Source organism: Perognathus longimembris, chromosome 20 (assembly GCF_023159225.1).
Source record: "Perognathus longimembris pacificus isolate PPM17 chromosome 20, ASM2315922v1, whole genome shotgun sequence".
In the NCBI taxonomy this organism is placed as follows: domain Eukaryota; kingdom Metazoa; phylum Chordata; class Mammalia; order Rodentia; family Heteromyidae; genus Perognathus; species Perognathus longimembris.
In genome coordinates, this window is record NC_063180.1 from 30216893 (window position 1) to 30237233 (window position 20341).

General features: G+C 46.7%; 1 pseudogene; it reads left to right on the forward strand.

The window, feature by feature from the left end:
- Window positions 1-19946, forward strand: part of LOC125368195 — a 40114-nt pseudogene extending 20168 nt beyond the window's left edge.
- Window positions 19947-20341: the final 395 nt, after the last annotated feature.

The following is a 20341-nucleotide window of genomic DNA, read 5'->3' on the forward strand; positions in this document are numbered from 1 at the left end:
TTTATCCAAGACAAACTTCTGATCCTTCTTTTTGTCAAAGTTACTACTAGCCAAAATAATGCTTAAAAATCAGCTTACTAAAAACAGTTATGCAGCATTTTGATCCAAAAACAACAACAACAAAACAGTTACGCAAGCCTCTCCCCATAGAAAAAACTTCTCTGCTTTGGATTTTTTTTAATGTTTTATTTTTTTTTCTAAAGAGCTAAGTAATAAATACCTTAAAGTTTGTAGTTCATATGTTTTCTATCAGTGTTATTCAACTTTGCTACTGTTGTATGGAAATAGTCATAGGTAGTGAACACATGCATAGGTGCATCTGTTTCCCAAAAAAGCTGCATTTCCAGAACCCGGCGATGGTCCGGACCTGTGCCAGAAGCCACCGTTGCTGACCTTGGCTCCTACGTGTCTTCTACTTTGAACCCTCTTAGAAAAGTGGTATTTAAAAACTTTGAGGTGAATGGATCATAGCTTTTATCCCTTTCTCATGAGTAAAAAAAACAATCTGTGTGGGGCTAGGAATATGGCCTAGTGGCAAGAGTGCTTGTCTCATATACATGAAGCCCTGGATTCAATTCCCCAGCACCACATATACAGAAAAGGGCCAGAAGTGGTGCTGTGTCTCAAGAGGTAGAGTGCTAGCCTTGAGCAAAAAGAGGCCGGGGGGGCTGGGAATATGGCCTAGTGGTAGAGCGATCACCTCGTATGCATGAGGACCTGGGTTTGATTCCCCAGCACCACATACATAGAAAATGGCCAGAAGTGGTGCTGTGGCTCAAGTAGTAGAGTGCTAGCCTTGAGCATAAAGAAGCCAGGGACAGTACTCAGGCCCTGAGTCCAAGGCCCAGGACTAGCAATCAATCAATCAGTCTGTATGTAGGTAGAGTGCCAAGAGTGGGGATCACTGAGCTGTAGACAGATAGTTTAGGACATTGGAATTGATGACCTTAAAATAGTCTCCTTATTCCATGCAATAACTCCATGGTGGAGAATCTCCCCGGCAATGGTATAGCTATCCATAGGTAATTTTGTTGTACATATATGTGTACATCTTTTATAGAATATGCACCTATGTATATAAAGAGTACATGTGTATAGTAGGTCTACGTGGAAAATCTGAGAACAGCTTACATGTCCAACAGGAAACTTCCCATCCCACGTGGATGGGAGAGAAAGTCCGGGGAAGATGTGCCACAGTCTAAAGTGAAGGGGAAACGGCAACCCAGCACAGAATCGCATCAGTATAAACAGCAGCAATGCTGCCTCCCCAATGGGAGACTTATAGGAAGCCAGCTGTGGCCTAGGGTCAGAGACCAGCACACATCCTACTTTACAGGCCACTTGCCGTCACGTGACTCCACTTGTACTCAATTTGTCAAAAATCTGTTTGCACAACCCCTTTTAAAACACACCTTCTGATGTACCATTCGTAAGGAAATGGAAAGACCTGGGGGAAAAATGATATCATGTCCAATAAGCCAGACCCAGAGAAACAAAGGTTGCACAGTTTCCTTCATTTGTGGTAGATAGAATATACCTATAAACCTATAAGTAAACACATTGGGCCACATGCAAGTGGTTTACAAATGAATTAACTGAAGCATAATAGACTCTACAGAGAGCTCTGATAGTATACAGTAATCGTTTAGAAAGACTGGGTCAAAGCCCAACAAATTTGACACCAGGAGATGGGCAATGGGTGAGTGGGGTGGGGTGGGGGGCAAAGGAAAGACAAATGAAGGGGGGAAGGAGCTCCAAATGCAGTCAAAAATTCCTTGTATATGCAACAAAATTAAGAAAAGTAAGGGAAGGGATAGGTTGAGGGGACATGACCTGGTCAAGATGTGTTGTATTCATCAACTGCCTTGTTAAATGGCACCTTTGTACAACTATTTAAAGATAGTTTAAAAAATTAAAACAAAAAAGCCCACACATGCTAGATGAAAATCAGGGACACTTGCCTTCCAGAGCAGCTGGAGAGAAGCCTCACTGTGCACAGGAGAAACAGCACCAAAGCAGCCATCTCTGAGTCACCGCAGCAGCTCATGGAAATGTGTTCTCTCATTTCCTCATGTTCCATTGCTCATGGGCTGTGCATCTGTGATTTATTTTCAGAGCACACTTTGGAATTTGACAGACTTTGATTGCTGGCCTGCTACACAACTGAAACCATTTGCCATTTCATAGATGATAAAGCAAGTGACACTTTATACTAAAAGGTCTATAAAAGAAGCCGCCTGTGAAAGAGACAGACAGATGTCAAACCTGCTGACAGCACAGTCAGCAGACTCTCAGAGCCTCTTCCACCGGGCCGGTGTAGAACCCTTAGATTGTGCCAGGCCTTGTTACAGAGTTGAATTCTGTGCACATCCTGCTTAGAGGTGGCACTGGTGATGGGGATTTTGATGCTGGTAGAGTACCTGCATCCTACTGAGCCCTAGCTCATGTGTACAGCGAAGGCTGCATGCGTCAGGGCAGCTCCAGCTGCTAGTGGGCCCTGTCCAAGACCATGAGTGCCAGCTATTCTAGGACAGAGTGGGAGAACCAGCCCAGGAAAGCACCATGTGCTAATGAGATGCAGTGTAGGGAGGGGCCTGCGCTGCATCGCACATCTTCTCTACCTTCTTCCATCATTTAAAGCAGAAGAGCCCAGGCCTGGAAGGGGTCTTGTGTGAGGGCCTTTTTCATCTCAGCGATAGAGACCCACCAGGCTATCTATTTCAGAGGGATAGGTCTCAGGTCACTTTCTCACATTTCTGTTTTATTCCTGTTCATAGCACGTATCTCCATTCCATTCTATTCCATTCCATTCTGCCTTTTTGTTATCTCTCACTGAGTAGGATACAGTAGTCTCTGCCTGGGTCGTTCTTTGAGCTCAGACTGACACCTACTGCATAGCACCCGTCAGTGGTGCTGGAGGGGACATTTCTGATGACACCCTGGGTAAGTTGGCATGAAATGTAGGAGTTAGGCAAAAGAAAGGAGGTAACCCAAGCAAGGTAGGACTGGGAGGTGGGCAGAAAGGAGGACACACTGAGGAGAGATGATTGCTCCAACAGTGGCTGGGGTGGAGCTGGGGTGAGGTATGGGATGAGCAGCGAAGCAATTGAGATGAACACAGGCCAGATTTTATACTTTTGTGTTAGGCTGCAGGATGTGTGTCTTCTTGGACCTCACTAGTGGGGTGTGGTGTGACGGTTGGCTTAAGTCTCTCACTTTAACAGTGCGAAAATCACTTTCATATGTATTTTCTCGTATGACCCTGAAAGCGAGAACCTACCCTCCACAGAAGAAGAGGCTGAGTGCCTAGAGTCATATATATATGAGACACCTAAGATCACTTGTGTGCTGTCAGTATTCTGGTGTCAGAGGGCCAGCTGTCCATCTAGAATGGCAACCAGGACAGAGCTAAAGATAATGGGCATGGAAGAAGTACCTAGGCCAAAGGTCCCCGGAGGAATATTGGTGACTGATAAGATAGTGGAGTGAGTTTTTTGTGTTTTGTTTAATGAGCATTGATAGAACACGTGGGAGCTCCTCCCGGATTCTGTTAGTTTACATTTTTAACTCATTTAATGCTCACAACAACCACCTAAGAAAAATCATCATTTCACAGACAGAGAAGCTGGTTAGATACACAGGAAGGTTAGATAACCTTGGTGAGGGTCACCAAGTCACAGAGGCAGGTTGTTCTCGGTGGTAGAGTGCTGGAGTCCCTGGTCTCCACTGGTCCTTTCTAGCTGACAAATGGTGGTGTTGATGACTAAGACAAGGGCTTGGAGAGATGGAAGCTTGAAACAGGAAGTTTGTGTCTAGAGCTGTGTAGAGTTAATATGTCTGCGAGATACCCAGGAACCAACATGGGCTCTTCTAAGACAGTTCTGGCCATGTTAAGTGAAATGTGCTACTTGCTAAACGTGGTGAGGAAGACCCCATTCAAGGGGCCCATGCCATCAGATCAGGGTCTGTCCTGCACTGCAAGGAAGCTTTGTAATGGGGAAAGATACTAGGCTCCCACACCAAGAAAGCAATTTTCTTAAAACCACCAAGAACTCTAAATTACTTTTTTTTTTTTTGGCCAGTCCTGGGCCTTGAACTCAGGGCCTGAGCACTGTCCCTGGCTTCTTTTTGATCAAGGCTAGCACTCTGCCACTTGAGCCACAGCACCACTTCTGGCCGTTTTCTGTATATGTGGTGCTGGGGAATTGAACCCAGGGCCTCATGTATAGGAGGGCAAGCTCTCTTGCCACTAGGCCATATCCCCAGCCCCAAGAACTCTAAATTACTAAGAAACATCAAGGTTGAAGAGAATTCTTGTTAGACTCGGGAATAGAATGCTTGCTGAAGTTGGATTAGGGTGATAACGCATCGAGGTAAGGAATTTTTGCCAAAATATACTAGCTAGCTTCCATGTCCCTCACAAAATACCTGAGTTAATTATATGTATTATGAGTAATATAACTGAATTATAAAGTGAAAAGTATATTTTGGCTCATGCATTCAGATGTTTTAGTCAAAGAATGAACGCACCTGTGAACTGGCCTTGGAGTGGTAGATGGCAGGGCACACCCACTCACCAAAGGAGCCAGGAACCAGTAGAAGGAAGAGCTCACAGTCCCAGGATCCCATTCACTGTGCCCTGGGGCTTCAGGTCCTCCTGTTAGGCCCCGCCTCACAAAGGTTCTACCACCTGCCAGTAAACACCCTTAGAACCAAGTGTTCAATTTCTGTGGGAATCTTTCCCACACTCGGCTCTCCAGGGGCAGAGAGGAACCCAAACAAGAGCAGAGACCTCAGAAGAGGCTCACTGAAGGTTTGGTCCAATGAAATGGGCACCTTGACATTTTCAGCTTGGAGTCCCAAAGAGAGGGGGACTGGTCAAGATGAGACACAGGATGGAAAAGCGCTGAAAAGTGTGTGTTACACTCAGCCAACAGAGCTTGCCGCAGCACTGGTTACAGCAGCTGCAGTGCCTGAGGGCAGACCTCAGAGACCACAGACAGGCTGACCTCAGACAGGAAGCAGAGGTGCAGACCCCAAGTGTGAACAAGGTTGTCTGGCCACAGATGGAGACAGACAACAGCACCTCCAGGGTTAATGAAGGGCTCTGTTTGATTTCTTCCTAAGATGAAAGAGATGTCTGTCATTGTGTTAAATACTAGAAGAAGTAGACATTAGAAGTTTCTGGGTGGGAGAAGGCTAGTGGATGCAAAATCTTCCCACTTCGGGGGTGGGGGGTGGTGGTGTCATTTCCTCTACTGACATGAGAACACGATGGAGGACAGAAATTGGGGCAGGGAAAGAGAACACTTCAGCAACAACATGGAGGTTTCTGACTTGGATTTCCAGGTTGGTGGTGATGTTCGTGCTGGTGTTTAGGACATGTTCTGGAAGGAGTGAGTGAAGCCACCTTTGGGGTGCAATCATCTGCTGGTGTCATAGATTTAACCAGCAAAGGAAGTGAAGGTGTTTCTGGACGTGCAGATGTAGGGTCACCAGCACCCAGTGTCATTTCCAAAGCTTCCGAAGTAATACAACTGCACGAGGGATGGAGGAGCAGAATGAGAAAAAGTGAGAGTCCACAATGGAGGTCCTGAAGAGTAACCTACCTGGCAGGTGGAGAAAGAGCACAGAATGCTGGGTAGGAAGCCCAGGGTAGCAAAGGGTTTTGAGAAGGGATCCGTGTGGACGTGTAAACTCCAGCAAAGCAGTTGGATAAAGTAAAGGGGGAAAATGTGTTTTGGATTTAGCCATGAGGAAGTCATTGGCGACCTTGGCAGTCACTGCAGGGAGTCGGGGAAGAGACAGCCAGAATAGAGTGACTTGAGGCTGTGGAATCTGGCAAAGCAGAGCCAGCAAGTGTAGATTGTTCTGGGAAAAAAGAAAAGAAAAGAAAAAAAACCCAAGACATTTTGAATTGTATGGATTTCATCACTCTGCAAGTTTTCTGCCAAAGAATGTTGGGAATGCCAAGAAACAAACAATTGGTGCAGCCCCTCTTTTCCTCATGCGGTGGAGCCTTGGAAGGCTTCTCCCACCTCCCCAGTTCTGTCTCCGGATCTCAGGCAGAGGCTGGTGGTAATGACCTTCTCTCTTTCAGGCCATATCCTGGACCTGAAGACGGGGACGGTCAAGAAAGAAGGGCAGCAGTCGTCCATGCGGATGTGCCTGGGTTCGCGGCGCTCCTTCATCTGCAGGATGAGGTCTGTTGGAGACAGCAGTGCCATGGCTGTGGCTGGTGTGCTCCCTCTGATCTGCCATGCAGAGCCGGGCGGGACTGGCCAAGGTCACAGGGGGAGATTGCATTTCTCTCCAGTGACCTTAGCCTGCTTGGTCCATTGTGCAAGTGTGTCCTTCTTCTTCCCATGTGTTATCCCCCTCTTTTCTGCCCATTCTTCGATCCACACCTGGATGTTCACAATTCTCCCTGACTGTTTCCGTGTCCAGCCTTTCCCATCAGGGCACACCCCTACCTCCTAGTTTCTCCCACCGCCCAATAATGCTGTCAGATTATGTGTCCATCGCTAGGTTAATCCATGGATGAGATCAGAGCCCTCATGATCCACACCCCAAACCCTATGATTAGACGCTGGAGCCAAGCCTTTTAGAGGACATTTGAGCCTTATGGGGAACAGTTCATATATGAACCATAACAACTCAAAAAGTCTTAAAGACTGAGGCTGCATCACTTGACCCCAGAGTGGAGCTCAGCAGGAACTGGACCTGCAGGCAAAGGCACAAGGCCATCGTCTACCTCCTCCTCCTCCTCCTCCTCCTCCTCTTCTTCTTCCTCCCTGCCATATAACACCCAGCTTCTTCTTGAGCCCCAGTCTACAAGGCTAGAAGATTCTGCACTGGTCTTAGTTTAGCCCCAAATCAGCCTTCACTATCTGACCTCTCCTTTTTGTCAAGCTGCCTGACCCCCGCAGGGCTCCAGGAGGCCCAGCACTGTGAGCCACTGGCCAAGGTCAGTTTGATGCGTTTGCTGTGAGGCCTGCGACTGCACTTTGTGTCTCCAGGCAACTACAAGGTTGTCAACAGGAGATGCTTCACATCTGCTCCTTGACCCCTTGGCTAGATCTGCAGAGCTGGCAGCATTCATAGGGGCCCCTGTTAAAGGAATGGCTCTCCAGGACCTGGGGTTCGCTGTCCTCTGTCCTGCATCTGCCCTCTGTAGGTTGGGGAGTTGGAATTGGTCCAGCAGGCATAGGTGAAACCCCCTTCACCTCCCCTTAAGTCACACAACAGCACATGAGGGTGGAGCCTCACTGCCTGCTTCCTGTTCACCTGGCGGGGGCATACTGGTTCTTGGAGTCATATGGCCAGCACTCTTGGCAGGAGCACCATGCCTTCAGCCAGCGAAGTCGAGCAGGGTTGTCCTGCAGTGTTTGGTGAATGGCACCAGTGCCTATCCTTGCTCAGAAGCATTCAGTAGTGCTCAGGCAATACAAATTACTCTCTTCTTCCTTCTCTTCCTCCTCCTCATTTTTGAAATAGGCTCTCCCTTTTTGCCTCAGACCAGCCTAGATCTGATCTTCCTATTTACAGTTTCTGTGGTAGCTGGGATGACAGGAATATACCACTATGCCCAACATTTTCTATTGAGATGGGATCTTACAATTTGTTTTTTCTTATGCCTGCCTGGAACCGCAGTCCTCCTGACCACAGCGTCAGTGAGATGTACTACCATGGTCAACTACTGGCTGAAATGGAGCCTTGTGAACTTTATGCCTAGGTTGTCCTTCTAATCTTGGCCCTCTGAGTAGCTAAGACTTTAGGCATGAGCCACCACCTGAAGCAGGAATAAGTTCTTTTTTTTTTTTTAGGCCAGTCCTGGGCCTTGGACTCAGGACCTGAGCACTGTCCCTGGCTTCTTCCCGCTCAAGGCTAGCACTCCGCCACTTGAGCCACAGCGCCGCTTCTGGCCGTTTTCTGTATATGTGGTGCTGGGGAATCGAACCTAGGGCCTCGTGTATCCGAGGCAGGCACTCTTGCCACTAGGCTATATCCCCAGCCCAGGAATAAATTCTTAATGGCGTCATCCAAGCAATTCCCTTGCAAGTTCATTGCTTGGCAGTGTCATGTATACATTTCTGTTATCTGTATACAATGCCATCATCAATTAATGCCCTGTATCAATTAAATTCACTTAGTCCTCTCTCTGCCCTGGCATTTCTCTAGATGTACTCCAAATTGCTTGTTGAAGTGCCAAGCCCACACTGCCTGATTTGCGGAAAGCAGCCTTCTCTGCTGATAATGCAACTTAATTTCAGCAGGACACTGGGCACAGTCCACGGGAAAAGAGCAGAGATCCTGCCAGCATACCTAGGCAACAAAGCCACAGACTGAGCCTACTGTGAAAACCTTTGAAGCTCTGGCAGCTTCCCGAGGTCCCAGAGTGAAATGTCACTCTTACCTTTGTTGTGTTGCAAAGTAAGATGCCTCGGCTGGAACTTGCCTTGCAGTTGGAAAATGAAAATTCACTTACCAAGTGGGCATAACCACCAGTGGCCAGAGCCTGGCCACTGTGCAGGCTTTGGATGTTTGCTACCTGGGATGCTGGAAAGGTCATTGAGAAGGTCCTAACAGAGTGGGAGTGCTGCTGCTTCTCCCCTAGCTCCCAGAGAGGGCCTCACGGAAAGGTTTGGTTTTACCCTTCCTTGTGTCTTGCTCCCACTCTCTCCTATGCCATCAGCAGGCTTGCAGCTGTCTAGACGGTTCTAGGATCAGCACACACAGGAAGGAAGGAAGAGCTTCCAGAGGTGTGATGCTGAAGCATGAGAAGATGCTACCGTTCATCAACTGGCAGCATCTGTTTTGAGTAGGTGTCTTTGTTCAGGCCTGAAAAGACACTACTACTGTCATCACCCACCCCCTTGTTTCCTGAAAGCCACTGTGTTACTGAAATGGGCTGTAGGACTCTAGAGAGCTGGACTTCTCTGCACTCTCTGTGTAGGAGCGATGGGCTGGGCCCTGAAACACTTTGCAAATGGATTTAAAGTAGTAGATCAACTTACCTTCCCCTGATGCCAATCGAAATTCAAAGGCCTGCAGGCCTGCTCCTTCACTTTGCAGAGTTTTGGCCACAGGTCTCGCCTGAATAGATGCGTAAGCATCCATTAAGGCCCATGAACTTTCTAGCAGCATTGTGTGTGTGTTGTGAACTTACCTGGATCTCTGCTCACTCTAATCTGTCTGTCAAATCTTAGGTGTGGAAATGCTCCCTTGGATCACCTGCCCCTTAACAGAATAACCACCATGAGGAAAAGGTTCAGGTCAGCACCCTCCTGATATGTTCATGGGATTATGCAGGTTGATAGTGTTGGTGTCCTATACCGGGGAGTGGCCCAACTTAAAGAGGGCTGAGTTTAGGGAGAACCAAGATTGTGCTCCAGGGAGGCAGTGGCTGAGGCAAGAATGTGACATTGACTAGAATGTGCCTATCAATCTACAAGAAAACACTCTGGATGGTAAAAGACCAAACGTTCCCCAGGTCGTGATGAACTATATAGATCTCTAGACATTCACCAAGTGAGGCCAAAGGAGGATATTCTTAGGAAGGGATCAAAAAACTCTTTTCCTGTGTGCATATGAGCATATAAAATAATATTTATCAAAATGAACTCTAAGGGTCTGGGAGTATGGTCTAGTGGCAAGAGTGCTTGCCTCAATACATGAAGCCCTAGGTTCCATTCCTCAGCACCACGTATATGCCTGGGAAAAAAAAGAAGAAAAAAAAAACAAAAAACTTAAGAAATGGAAAACAGGAGGTTTTTGGTTTTGTTTTTTTTCCCCCTTTGTTGCTGTTTTGGTTTTCCTTATCATTTGTCTTGTTTCTAAGTTTATCTATCTTGGGGGGGAGGGGGAATGGAGGGACAAAGGTTAAACAAATGCAGTAGGGCTGGGAACATGGCCTAGTGGCAAAAATGCTTGCCTCATATACATGAAGCCCTGGGTTCAATTCCCCAGCCCCACGTAAATGGAAAATGGCCAGAAGTGGCACTGTGGCTCAAGTGCCAGAGTGCTTGCTAGCCTTGAGCAAAAAGAAGCCAAGGACAGTGCTCAGGCCCTGAGTCCAAGGCCCAGGACTGGCAAAAAGAAACAAACAACAAATGTGGCAAACAAATACTCACTAGACACTATGTTGAGAATGAACTCTACAACTTGTGTGTGAGTACGGGAGGAAAAAACTGGGAGAGATCAAGGGAAGGGGTGACACTGTTCAAAACGAAATGTAAGCTGGGAATATGCCTTGGTGGTAGATTGCTTGCCTAGCATGCATGAAGCCCTGGGTTTGATTCCTCAACACGACATAAACAGAAAAAGCCAGAAGTGGCGCTGTGGCTCAAGTGGTTGAGTGCTAGCCTTAAGCAAAAAGAAGCCAGGGACAGTGCTCAGGCCCCAAATCCCAAGTCCCAGTACTGGCATAAAAGAAAAAGAAATGTAGTCATTACCTGATTATATAACTGCAAACCCCATGTATATCACCATTACAATAACAATAAATACAAATCTATATAAAAAGAGTATGAGGTTTCATAGAATTTACTTGTGACTTCCAGACCATATGGGAGGAGCTGAAACAGGGTGACGAGAAGTTAAGATTCAAAGTTCTGAGAAAAACAAGGGAGCCCATAACTTAGAAGCTAAAGGAGCTATTGATATGAGGCTTCTCCTCATGTGGTGAAAACAGTTTCACAGATATTCTTTCTTTAGGAAGGGCCTTGGCCCAGTGAAAGAGGGTGAAGCTCAGTTCGCCGTGGTCCACTGCACAGGGTACATCAAGGCCTGGCCGCCTGCAGGTAAGAGAATGGCAGGTGTATTACTGGGAAGCTGAATGCTGCTCACATCTGACCAAAGAATGTGTGCTCCTAGAAGAGGCTGGAAATGACTTTTATTTTCTCTGTTAGCTAGAACATAGCAACCTTTGTCAATGGAAAAAGTCCTGCTACCTGAAGGTAAGATTTCCAAAAAGAGCTTGTATTTAGTGGTCTGGGTTCTGCTGTGGAGATGGAGCTTCTAAAACACAAGGCCCTCTCCGTGAGTGATGTGTATCTGTCCATGTCTGACATGTACAGCCTGCCTACAGGGAGCATAGCTAATGCTACTTCTGCTGTGGCAAATGTTGCTTCCTGATGTTCTAAGCACATACAACACTCTTCTGTGCTTACTGTTGAGAAACCTCCAGACCAAATACGTGTTGTGTTCATCTTCTTACCCTAGAAGGTAGCTCAAACTGGACACAGATTATCTATCCAGAGAAGATTGAGGAGTGGGATGGAGGGAGACGGGGATGTCTTGCCTTGACAAAAGAAACAGTCACCCTAGAGGGATGGAGATGTGAAAGAATTTGTTGCCAAAGTTTCTGAGGAGTTTGTAGAGCCTACTTTCCCAGAGGTCTTTTTAAACGGCTTAAAGATACACATCTGGCCTACATGAGGTGGCTGAAATAAAGTCATGGCCCTTTTACATTAGTAAGAAGTATCTCTCATGCCCGACAAGGGAAGGAGAGAGATGTTTGGCTTTGCTTCAGTTTTACTGTCACCAGAACAAAAATTCACTTGTCTGTTCATGAGGTTATGGTGGGGGTGGGGACATCTAAAATCATAAGCCCTGGTAGGAAGTGCACCTGCCATTCCTGGGATGCAAGGAATCAAGGTTTTCTCTTTCCTGTAACAGCTCTGCCCTGGGCTTGTCTCAGGTCAGAGTAGCACAAAGCTTATAGCTTGTTCTTGCTGCGGATGCTCCATCAACCCCAGGAAACCTTTTCCTTCATATACAGAGAACTGGTGTTTACCTGTCTCTTTCCTGCTTGTTGTCTGGCCCAAACTATGTATTTCAAAACTGTCTCACAATTACCAGCTGCCTGGTTCCCCGTGCTGATATATTCTTCTCCCTATTTATTTGTTTGTTTATTTATGTCACTGGGGGGCTTGAACTCAGGGCCTGGGCACTGTCCCTGAGCTTTTTTGTTAGTGTTATACCTCTTTGAACCACAGTGTCATTTCTGGTTTTCTGGTGGTTAACTGGGGATAAAGCATCTCTCCTACATTCCTTGTGGGCTGGTTTTGCACTGTAATTGTCTGATTCCAGCCTCCTAAATTGCTAGGATTATAGGCATGAGCCACCAGCACCTGGCAGTTCTTCCTGTTTTAGAATCTGGCAAGTTTCATTGTAATTTAGGAAGAGCTGGAAAGCACCAGTTGTATTTCAAAGATTTGCTGTGCAAAATGGGGAAATATCTCTGAAATGCAAAATATTTGCAGATCAGTCTCTTAAAATGCATCTTCCAGGATCAAAGAAACTTTGCTACCTAATTCTTCTCCTAGCTCTTGGTACACAGATGCATATTACATTCTCTGAGAATGGTTCAGTAATGGAAACTCTTTGTTTAAGCAATGTGTACTTACTTTTTGACCCAGCAGTTCCACTCTGGGAAACTACCTAAAGAAATACACATGCACAAGGTTTTACATTGTGCATTATTTCTGATTGTAAAAGAGTGTCTATGGCGCATTGACACAGTCAGGTACTGTGCAGTTCTGGAAAAGAATTGAGGAAGATTTAGGTCAAAAATAAATATGAATGGACTCCAGACGTACTCTTAGTTGTAAAAGCAAATCCCCAAAGAGTAGATTTTTGTATACTACTCTTTGTAGAAAAACAAATGTGCTATAAGCAAATGTACATATATCTGCTCATTGTACAAAAGAAACACAGCAAGGATAAGGCCAAAACAAGATAGATTGGCTACCTGCACTCAGGTTGGAGAGAAGAGGGAATATGTAGTAGGGAGGGAGAAAAAGGGACATTTTTTTTCTGGCTCTCAGAACCATAGTGATGCACGGTAACCTATTGATAAACTTATGAGACCAGCATAGAAATATTGATGCTTGGTTGGAAGCAGTGTGAAAGGAAGGCTTCTACTTATCAACACCTACCCAGGGTCTGTGAAAATGGAGCACTTGTTTCTCAGCAGTAATTCCAGCTACAGATGTCCAAGAATCTTGCACGATAAGAGGCTCCAGAGCCCAGTCCCTTTCCCTTCTGGACTTAAAGGAAGAAAGACTCTTCAGACTAGTCAACAAGGAATGCTTTAACCAATTCCTTCCTGGTTACTGAGTACTGGTTTTCAGTGCTGAGTAAGTGTAACTTATCCATTTCTCCTCCGGAACCCTTAAAATCCTTTACTTTCCTCCACAAGACAAACACAAGCTGTCTTCTCCTACAGATATGTAGGCCCCCTTTACTTTCAGTAGTTCTTTGGCTTTTTCCGCCTGTCTTTTCTTTTTGCCTCTGATGGTGTTTGTTTTATTTTCTGTCAACAGGAAATTAAAATGTTTATATGACTTGGGAGAACCACTTAGGCTTCTTACTGAAGTTTCCTTCCTAACTAAATGTCTTGACAAAATTGTGGAAACATACAGATGAACCACTTTAATTATATCTTCCTTCATTGTTTCTGTATCATTCACAGAGGCAATGATGGTGACCTTGAAACTGTCAAAAGACATCAAGCAGAGAGAAGAACAGGAAGTGGGAGAGGGGCTGTGAAGGTTATTGGCTAGCTTCCCTGCTCAGAACAGCAGCAGTGAATCTGGATTTTGGGTTGCACAAACTGAAACCATGAGCACTTACCCTTCCTTTCCCCTTGCTTTGGGCAAGCTGACGATGCTGGCGTATCTCATTGTAGGAATGACCATCCCTGATGAAGATGCTGATGTGGGACAAGGCAGTAAATACTGCCTTGTAGCAATTGGGAGACTCCAGGTAAGGAAACCCTTCGGGGTTCTTCCATCTCAAATGAGGCCTTCTCATGGGCAAGGACTGTGGATTTGATGCCTGTGGACTCAATATTCACTGGAATTTGTGTGTCCCTCTGAGATAGGATGTGGCCAATTGATGAGCTGTTAGCAGTGGAGGTCTTGCTGTGTTGATATTTTTTTTTATTAGTCCATCACTCATCTCAGGCTGGTTTCTGCAGTCTAGTTTGTGTACATCACACATCCCTGCTTAATCACTCTCGGTGATTCCCCAGGGATCGTGGGATAAAGACCATGTTCATTGTTCAATCTCATCTTCCTTTCTCACCACATCCTAGTCCTTGTGGCTTAACCCACACTTCCCCCCCCCCCGCCCCCGTCCCCCCCCCCATCCACAGAATGTTGGTTCTCCTGTCATTTATTTGTCCTTCTTTTAAACTTCCTTTTCCTCCTGTGTACTTTTATCTGCTCATCCTTCAAGACTCAACAAAAATAACTCCTGATGTTTTTAACAAACACCATCGACCCCTCCCCCATGCTCTGCTAGCATTAAGTTTCCACTTTGGGGGGGGCCTCCCACTACCTGTTTGCACTAAATTCCCACTTTGGGGAGGGGGGCTCCCACTACCTGTTTACTGTAGTTGACTGAGTGCTTGCTCATTCCTTACAAGGTTCTCCAGAGTAGGGAGTAGGCCTCTTGTGTCCTGTGGAAACCCAGTACATTCAATATCTGACTCATGCAGTCAGTAGAATCATTCAGTGTTTTCCATGTGACCCTTCCCCAGACTGATGAGAGGAATATAACGAACAGTTCAGAGGGTACTAGTCTTCCATCCCCTGCCTTCCCAAGCTTGACCATTTTGTTCAGACAAATAAACAAGCAATTCCATTCATGTGAGACAGGTCCTAGGTACTCCTCACTGATGGGTAAAAATAAGAATATTTGGACCGTGGAGCAGGTACTCAAAAGTGGTGGGGTAGCGTGAAGGGGAAAGGGGCAGATGAATGAAAAGGAGAAGAGGGAGAGAATGCAGTCAAGAATCTTATGTATATCCTACAAAATTAATAAGAATAAGGAGAGGGATGGGTGAGTGTGTTGAAAGGGTGACATTGATCAAGATACATTTTATCTGTAAACTGCTTTGTTAAGTGGCAATTCCTTTGTACAACTACTTAAAGATGACAACAAAAAGGAAAAACAATGGGTAAATTTTGCCTGGAAACGTATACTTTCCAAATATTTTAACCAGTTACGTAAGTTCCTTTGCTGTTTTTTGTGAAAGACGAGGCAAGAGAAGGGGAGGGTATAAAATGTTTTAAGGTTTAACATGCAGCATCTCTTTTAACCTCCCAACCACTCTAGGACGTGATAGGTTCCATTATTCCCATTAGGCAGACAGTAAATTTTTCAGTGGCCCACAGTGGCAGGCAAGGGCATCCACAGGAGCTTCCGGAACACTTGAAAGCTGGCTGAACACTCTCTGTGCCAGTGGCCCAGAAGTTCAAGCCACATGCCTTATTCCCACTCTCTGTCTCTGGCCTCCCTCCTTCTCCGTCTCTGCCATTAAGGTCTCAGCTGTGGACTCCCCTGTTCCAGGTGACCAGCTCTCCAGTGTGTATGGATATGAATGGGGTGTCGGTGCCCACAGAGTTCTTGTCCCGGCATAACTCTTTTTTTTTTTTTTGCCAGTCCTGGGGCTTGGACTCCGGGCCTGAGCACTGTCCCTGGCTTCTTCTTGCTCAAGGCTAGCACTCTGCCACTTGAGCCACAGTGCCGCTTCTGGCCATTTTCTGTATATGTGGTGCTGGGGAGTCAAACCCAGAGCCTCATGTACACGAGGCAAGCACTCTTGTCACTAGGCTATATCCCCAGCCCCCCGGCATAACTCTTGACGGGATCACCACGTTTGTGGACCCAAGATACATTAGAGTGATTGGCTACCAACCCCAGGTCAGTGGGTAATTTCATGCTTATGGCAATTGACTAGAGACGTAACTTTTCTTACCATGTATTTATCTCATTTGAGATATGGCACTGTGACATTGTGAAGAAACACCATAAACACCATGAAGATCCATTGTGCTTTGGATAGGGTGACACCTTTGCAAAGCAAGAAAGCTCACAGTAAACATCTGCGCTACTGCAGATTAACTTGTCATCTCTTTTTTCTAACCATTCTGGCTCTCTAGCTGATTTTTTTTTTCACACACCTCAGTTCAGATCAATCCATCTTGGAGTCTGCAGAACCTTGCTAAGATGCCCGTTTGATGTTTGCTTAATCCTCTTTATTGAGGCACCTTTTCAGGTCTTTGCTGCAGATTCTTTTTAGCAAATTGGTGGCTTGGGAAACAGGAAAAGGCAAGAGTAGTTAGCATCAAAGAACTGAAACAACTAAATGTAACAGGAGAGTTGAGCCATGTGCCAGGCCTGAAGACAACTAGCTAGGGAGGGCCCTTGGGAGGCAAGTTTAATGTCAACATGTACAGAATATTGGGTGACTTTATCAAGCAAGTACTGGTTTTCTTAGGTTTAGTATTGTACATTGCAATTTTGTTAGACTGCATCATTTTTTTTTTTTGCTAGTCCTGGGGCTTGAACTCAGGGCCTGAACACTGTCCCTAAGCTTCTGTGTGCTCCAAGCTAGCACTCTACCACTTGAACCACAGCACCACTTCTAGCTTTTTCTGCTTATGTGATGCTGAGGAATTGAACCTGAGGCTTCATGCATGCTAGGCAAGCACTCTACCACTAAGCCACATTTGCAGCCCCAGACCACATCGTTTTTGTGAGATACATGTTAAAATATTTTGAGAAGTGCTATGATCTCTGCAACTAACTGCCAGAGGCTCAGCAAGAAGCACATACATATGTGGACACGTGAGCTTATATGCTTACATGCAAGGGAGAAAAAACACACACTGTGTGTGCATGTATGTCTACGTGCATGGAGAACAATAAAATGCCAGAGTGACAAATGCCGACAATTCTTCATTCTACATGAAGAACGTACAGCTGTTTGTTATACTTTAGGTCTGTACAGACCTAAATTTGGAGGCAGTTAAAAAACAAAAAGCGGGGCTGGGGATATAGCCTAGTGGCAAGAGTGCCTGCCTCGGATACACGAGGCCCTAGGTTCGATTCCCCAGCACCACATATACAGAAAACGGCCAGAAGCGGCCCTGTGGCTCAAGTGGCAGAATGCTAGCCTTGAGCGGGAAGAAGCCAAGGACAGTGCTCAGGCCCTGAGTCCAAGGCCCAGGACTGGCCAAAAAAACAAAAAAAAAAAGCTTTTTGAAAGAAAGAAAATTTTTAAAAAGCTCTTTGAAGAAAAGAAAAAGAAAAAGACCTGTATTCTGAGGAACAAACTTTGAGGAATACGGATGTGAATGTTTTAATTACATGTATATTTTCATTTTATTGATTTATTTTTTACTGTGATGGGGTTCGGCTCAGAACCTCACACCCACTAGGTATATGTTCTACCACTGAGCTATACCCCAGTCCTACATATGTGCTTCACACTAGAAACAGACCAAACCCAGAATATGAGAGCCCTTCACCCTGCATTTCTTGTCATGCACATCCTGAACTTCTAGGAGAGTGTTGGCGGTATGTTACCAGCCAGACTCTCCCGTGAGTGTCTGCACGTGCTCTGCACATGCTCACGGGACTTCCCTTTGCTGTGGAGTCAGTTCACACTGGAACAGCGTGTGTTCCTGCGGGCTCCAGGGAACAGTTAGCCTTCCCTTGCTGTCCAAGACTTTGACACATTTGAAGCTGCCCTTTCACCATTTCTGTTATTCTCTGTCTCATCATGAAACACTTCTGTTTTGGGCTAAGGATGAATAAAGCCTTAGATTAGTGCAGGTAGATAGCAAACAAACTTTGAATACCATGGGTATTTTATGATAACCTCATTTCCTCAGCTACAAGACAGCTAGTTTCCACATTTAAGCAATTTCAGTTTTCATAGGCCACACATCTATCCACATAACATGCTTGTGCTTTCTTTTGATGTTTATTAAAATATATTGATGGCAGTTTGCCTCTCCAAGGCAAACAAAAATAAAATTGCATTCTGAAACCGCTGATCCTAGTGCCTTAGCAAAATTAGTCATTGTTATGGAGCATGAGTAGAAGAAGCCAGCTCTGTGGTGGCTCCCAGGGAAAACTGGTGGTCATTGCTCTATTCAAAATCTGTGTGGGAACCGAGTTGCTGGTGGCTCACACCTGTAATCTTAGCTACTGAGGTTGAGATCTGAGAATTGTTGTTCATAGCCAGCCCGAGGCCAGAAAGTCTATGAGACTTATCTCCAATTAACCATCAAGAAGCCAGCTGTGGCTCAAGTGGTAGAGCACTAGTCTTGAGCACAAAAGTTCAGGGACAGTGCCTAACTCTGAGTTCAAACCCCAGGTCTGGTGTACACCAAAAAAAAGCTACCCAAACCCAATACTTATGGTGGGGCAAATTTAAGATGGACACATAAATGAACATCTTTATCCTTTTGTGAATAGATAAAAAAATGGGATTATTGACACCTCTCTTTTTTATTGAGGACCTTCTAGGAAAGGACATTTTGGAATTCTGCCATCCTGAAGATCAGAGTCATCTGTGTGAGAGCTTCCAGCAGGTACTGACTGATTGTGGCTCATACGTAGCTGTGCCAGGCATGTGTGTGCATGGCTAGAGAGACCTGATTGCCTCCCTAGATCACACAGCAAGGTGGTAACAGGGTGAGGACTGGAGGGTCTAGGATCCCTGGTAACACCACCACCACCACATCAAGCAACACTGCCACATGCCCCTTCATCCAGCAGCATGTGAGACTATAAACAGTCAGTGCTGTCAGGACCTAGTTGGTTTAGAAAATAAAAAGAAGGAACCTGATCCCACTTGGTGGCCAGTCAGCAACTCTTGCTCTGTGAGCAGGGGCTTCATTTCTCTGGTCAGAGAGAAGCCCAGGCAGGGATGCCCAAGAGCAAGGTCCCAGCCTGGTTACAGCTGGCAGCAGCCATGCAGCCTCAGGGACATTGTGGAGCAAGCCTGGCCATGGCCAGAGGAGATCGTGTTTCTTGGGCTCTGGCCACCAGCAGGCAAGGTGGGGGACCAGTGTTGATAAAAAGGAATTGGCTTGGGGGCTGGGGATATGGCCTAGTGGCAAGAGAGCTTGCCTCGTATACATGAGGCCCTGGGTTCGATTCCCCAGCACCACATATACAGAAAACGGCCAGGAGTGGCACTGTGGCTCAAGTGGCAGAGTGCTAGCCCGAGCAAAAGGAAGCCAGGGACAGTGCTCAGGCCTTGAGTCCAAGGCCCAGGACTGGCCAAAAAAAAAAAAAAAAGGAAGTGGCTTGTTCTTACAAGAGCATGGAGAGGGCTGTGTCCAGTAAGAGTCAGCTCTTGACCCTGGAGTGGAGCAAAGGCACTTAGTTGCCTGGACGAGAGACCTTGGAACACGAGTGAGTTGTGAGGAAGTTGAATTTGGTGCAGTGACCGTATGCCAGACCCGAGTCCAGGAAACGTGTGTTTTTTCAATTCCCTCTCTGGATCAGTTTACTGAGAAGTCAAACGGAAGAGCTGAGCCGAGGAAAACTTAGGGCAAGCTCTGTTCCCACCCCTCTCCTTTTGGCTCAGCTACCTTCCATGTGACAGTGGTGGTGGTGGTGGTGGTGATGATGCGGATGATCTGGGAGGTGAATCTGCTTTCTTGAACAGTGTTTTCTGTGCAGGATGCCTCAAATGCATGCCCGGTCTCAAAGGGGAGGAAAAAGGAGGCACTGCCCCCAGTTAGGCTCGTTCCCTGGCTCCCCTCTTACAATCTTTGGCGGCGGCGTCCTGCTGGCCTTCACAGCCACACTGCCTGCCCTGGGCCTCCTCTCCCTCCAGGCAGACGCCATCCTCACCTCCTTCCCACCCTGACTTCCAAATGTTTTCCCAGGTGGTGAAGCTGAAAGGCCAAGTGCTGTCGGTCATGTACCAGTTCCGCACCAATAACCGAGAGTGGATGTTGATCCGCACCAGCAGCTTCACCTTCCAGAACCCTTACTCCGACGAGATTGAGTACATCATCTGCACCAACACCACTGTCAAGTATGTGCAGCCTGTTCCCTTTGCCAGCCCCGCCCTTCAGTGGCCCTGCCCTCTGATGGCCCCTCCTTCCCCTGTCCCCGCCCTCCACTGACCCCACCCTCCATTGGCCCTGCCCTCTGCTGGCCCCACCCTTTCTCCCCCTAATGTCCCTGCCCTCTGCCCAGTCCGCCCTCTGCTGGCTCCTCCCTCCACTGCCCCCGCCCTGCAATGTCCCTGCCTTCCACTGGCCCTGCCCTCTGCTGGCTCCTCCCCTTTCTGGCCCCGCCTTCCTCTGGCCCTGCCCTCTGCTGGCTCCTCCTTCTGCTGGCCCTGCCCTCCACTAGCTCCTCCATCTGATGGCCCCGCCCTCCTCTGACCATACCCTCCATGGGCCTTGCCCTCTAATGGTCCTTGTCTCTGATGGCTCCTCCTTCTAGTGGCCCAGCCCTCTGCTGGCCACTCCTTCCACTGGAAATTTTGTATCCTTGCTATATCCAAAGCTGTGGG